This window comes from Berghia stephanieae, chromosome 12 (assembly GCF_034508935.2).
Source record: "Berghia stephanieae isolate SIO BIC M18660-M18661 chromosome 12, UCSD_Bste_1.3, whole genome shotgun sequence".
Taxonomy (NCBI): Eukaryota; Metazoa; Mollusca; class Gastropoda; order Nudibranchia; family Aeolidiidae; genus Berghia; species Berghia stephanieae.
Window position 1 is genome coordinate 36,020,735 of NC_088371.1, and position 5,000 is coordinate 36,025,734.

Sequence of the window (5,000 nt, forward strand, 5' to 3'; positions counted from 1 at the left end):
AAAAAAGAGAGATATTATAATAAAGAAATCGATAACAAATCAATATCATCTCAGGGTTTGTATCTATCTATCTATCTACCTAAATAATATATCTATTATTGATGATAATAATAATAATAATAATAATAATAATAATAATAATAATAATAATAATAATAGTAATAATAATAATAATAATAATAATAATAATAATAATAATAACAATAATAATAATAATAATAATATAATAATAATAATAATAATAATAATAATAATAATAATAATAATAATAATAATAATAATAATAATAATAATAATAATAATAACAATAATAATAATAATAATAATAAAAAATAGAGTGCTCTACCAAATGAGCTAACATGTATTGATTGAAAATTATTTTCACTGGTGAGGTTTATTAGAAAATAATCATAATTGAAATAATAAGTAGTTTTTAATTTATTTTAATTTATTCTAAAAATTGTTAACGTTGTACAATAAGACTATGTTTTTAAAAATCTTTATTCTTTAAAGATCGTGGGTTATAACCAGTCTTTGGTTTTATTTTTTAAAGAAACTTTTTAAAATGTTATTTTATTGCTATATTTTTGGGAAGTAATTTTCATTTCCACTACAGATACGACGCTGGGCGCTTTTATATTTTTTCTATTTATTCATCCCTCTAATTACTTATTTATTTATATATTTATTTGTTTATTTATCTATTATTTATTTTTCTATAAATTAAGTTATTTATTTATTTATTTATTTATTTATTTATTATTTATTATTTATTTATTAATCTATAAATTGATTAATTTATTCATTTATATAATACGTTAAATCATTTATTCCTGTTTGAGAAGTTCAGCGGCGCATGCGTGCAAAATTCTAAGGCTATAACACAGTATCAAGAAATTTTCCGAATGAAAGTCAATGTGATCTCTAGATAATCATTTAAGTATCGTTCAAGTGGCAGATTGGTGTTTTGGATGTAATATTATGGGGTCTTGTGAACTTGAAGCAGGTCAGAAGAATGCTTGACTTTGGTCTGTTATCTGTGGAGAGAAGAGGAGAATGTGGGATGAATATTGAGTGTGTAAAGGGGAGGGGAGGGGGGGGGGGGGACGCTAGAATTAATTGGTGAATGAATGAATGAATGAATGCATGAATGGATGGATAAACGAGTGGGCGAGTGAGTGAGTGAGTGAAAAAAAGAATGAACAAACTAATAGGTGAATGGATGGATGGATGCACGGATGAACGAACGAATGATGAATGAATTGATGGAATGAATGAATGAATGAATGAATGAATGAATGAATGAATGAATGAATGAATGAATGAATGAATGAATGAATAAACGATTTGATAAATAAATGAATGAATGTGTGTATTGATGGATGGACGGGTGAATGACTTGATGGATGGATGGATGGATAGGTTGAAGGATGAATGAATTCTTTAAAGAAAAAAAAACTATACCAGCCATGGAGTGGGCCATGGAGCAAGTTAATAATTTAATGCATGGATGCATATTACCACGATAACTTTAAAACGCCACTAAATTACACATCTTAACTTTTCTATTGAGAAAGTCGTTTGTCCAGTTAATTGAAATAAAAAAAAAGATACACATTTCATAGCCTTCGGAAGGAATCGTCCAAGGATTTCCAACAAGATTTGATCCTATTCATCTAACTTACGGGGGTCCCGATAGCTCAGTTGGTAGAGCACTCGCTTCACACGCCAAGGTCGAACCCGGGTGCAAACGAGATTTATTTTTTTACCCCCCCCCCCCCCCCCCCAGAAGTGAATGGGTGCCTGGGTATCTTAGATCTGGCGGAAAGTACTTTGCGATAGACTAGCGTCCTGTCTAAATGGTAGCAAGCAATTGCTATTGTCCGTTTCACGGGATAAACTCCGGCTCCATGGGCCTAATGCATGGCGTACTAAAAGAGTCAGTTATAGTAGGGCTATGGCCTAATGGCTCTGAAGGACTACTACATCTAACTTACACGAGACCAATGGACAGTGACATATAATTTTACCATGAATCTATAATCTAACACATCATACGAATACCATAGGTATAAAATGCTTAAAGATTTGAATTAGTATGCGGCTCTGGGACAACACTCGCTTTCGGGATCGGAAGGTCCCGAGTTCGAGCCTCGCTCGGCGCATAGTTGAGTCCTTGGAAAAGACTCTTTACTCACATTCTCTCACCGTACTCGGGTGTATATATATATATATATATATATATATATATATATATATATATATATATATATATATATATATATATATATTATATATATATATATATATATTCATTGATTCACTTTATTTATTTATTTATTTAATTATTTATTTATTTATTTAGAGAATAGTGAGGAGGAAATTATGTCTTGAAAATGGTTACAAAATGGAAAGAAGAATTATAATTATAAATGCAACCACCTACAAACAACAACAATCAAAATAAAATGAACAATAACAATAACACGACGTTTGGTATTGCGTGTTCAGCGGAGCGTGACGGCAGTAGATTCGTCATACCATGCCATGCGATACATCTTGATTGTCTGGGGTGGGGGGGGGGGGGGGGGGGGGGGGGGGGGTTCACTTGAGAATTATAAGATAATCGTGTGCCATTTCTGGCCTGGTGCTGTGCATGTAAATGAGATAGTGTTGAATTTAATGTCTACTACTTACTGTCATGTCACACAATGACAAAAAGTCGTATCCTTCATTGAGCTTTTATATAGCGCAATAGCCACTAAACGTGCTCAAAGGGTCCCTGACCAACAGCATCATGAAATAATATGTGGAACGAGACATGACGCCTGTTAGGCGATATAATTAAATTTTTCCCCCGACAGAGACAGCGCTGTTTAAATAAATAAATAAAATAAAATAAAATTCCATTTATTCATTCCATAGGGGAAATTTTTCTCTAGGGTCTATTCCAAGGAAAGACTGGAATAACCCAGGCGTTAGCCGCAGTGCAGCGCCGCAAATTGAGATAGGGCGAGGTGACTTGCTCAAGGCCACACAGCGCAGCGGCGGCGGCTGATCGAACTCGGTACCTTTTGGGTAACGAAGTAAAGACCGTATCGCTGAGCTACGCTGCCCCCCGTTAACTATCAGATAGTAATTGTACACCTGAGTACGATGAGAGAATGTGAGTAAAGAGCCTTTTCCAAGGACTCAACTATGCGCCGAGCGATGCTCGAACCCAGGACCTTCCGATCCGGTGGCGAGTGTCATACGACACAAGACCGCACATAGCCGCACCATTTTAACGCTTCATAATCTGACGTCACAAATTATTATTGTAAACTTGATGTCATTAACGTGTTACTATTTCTGGAAAGGGATGGAATAAAATGCTCTTTTTTTCCACTTTCGTTGTCATCAAATTGTGTGATTTATTGGCGAAAGCCTAAGATTGAATGAACTTTGAACTTTCTAACTTCTACGTCATGGCACAAGACCGAAGGACTAGAGCTCAGGTGGTCGCTGGTTCGGATAAGTAAGTAAGAACTTTGAACTTTAGAAATGAAAAAGATGTTTTGTCAGTAACAGGCAGTATTATTAATAATATAAACATTACATATTCCATCATTATGATGTAGGGGGCTATCAATGAAAGGCAGGAATAGGACGTTGGGCCGTTTAACCCTCTCCTTACCATCCATAGGAAAATCGTCACGGCACATTCGTTACGATAGAACCGACAATTTTCTTATTCTGATTTCTCTTGTACATCACAAAATTTAAAGAAATGCTTTGATTACAGTCTAGAAATACTAAACACTGTGTTGTAGAGCTCACTTGTTACTTTTTGTTTGAGTAAGAAAAGTCTATTTTTGTGCTGGGTGGTTGTGAATTTTCGGGAGAAATTCTAAAAATAGCTGGTAAGGAGAGAGTTATAAGATAAATTAGTTGAACTCTTTAACGCCGAGGACGAGTTGATATATATATATATATATATATATATATATATATATATATATATATATATATATATATATATATATATATATATATATATGTATATTTTATTTTATTTTTATTTTTTTCAGTTTTGTTGCTGTGGTTGTTTGTTGCTGTTTGTTGTTGTTGTTTGTTGTTGTTGTTTTTGTTGTTGTTGTTTGTTGTTGTTTTTGTTGCCGTTGTTGTCTGTTGTTGTGAGGAAAGTTCTGTTACGAGTGAGGAAATCGACTTGCATTTGTGCAATATAATAATTTTGATAAACGTGTTTTTTAAACAGAAAGAAAAAGAAAAAACAAACAAACAAACATAAAAGCAAAAGAATGTTTGTTTGTTTGTTTGTTTTTTTTTTGTTTTTGTTTTTTTGTTTTGGTCATTTCCTATTTGTTGTGACAGAGGATTAAGCGACTCAGTCAGAATTAGGGTATAATCGTAGCCATCGTAAAGTTATAGATAGAATGCGCTTGGCCAAGGAGTTCACAACATTGCCATCCGGAAGTATATCGGACCAACACACAAACTCTGTGTAACCATGAACTTTTATAGTCTGGTTAATACAGTTTAGTGAGAACAACTCACAAACTCGGATGGCAAAAACAATAACAAAGGCCTATAATTCGTGAGCTTAAGAGCCAGAGAGTGATTGAAAAACATATGGACACGAGTTAAAAAGAGAGAAATAGTCAGTCGAACAGATAGACAGACGGACAGACATAAAGGCAGATAGATATACATACAAACAGACATTGGGATAGGATAGGCCGACATAGACAGACAGAAAGAAAGATAGTCAAACAGAGAGACATACAGACAGACAGATTGACAGACAAGTCAGGCTGACGGGAATCAAACTTGAAGACTGAAAGAAAGACAGTCAAACAGACAGACATACAAGCAGATTGACAAACAAAACAGACTAACGGGGAATCAAAGTTTTGAAGACAGAACGACCTGCTACAGACCGACGAACAGATGGACAGACAGACAGACAAACGTAATGCCATCCGTTGTTTAGTCATTAC

The 5,000-nt window shown here is 34.0% G+C and overlaps 1 protein-coding gene across 5 annotated transcripts in view; it reads right to left on the reverse strand.

The window, feature by feature from the left end:
- The window catches only part of LOC144957880 (unconventional myosin-Ia-like), a 228,203-nt gene that overhangs the window by 128,019 nt on the left and 95,184 nt on the right, over positions 1 to 5,000 (reverse strand). The gene's annotated exons all lie outside the window — the stretch shown is intronic.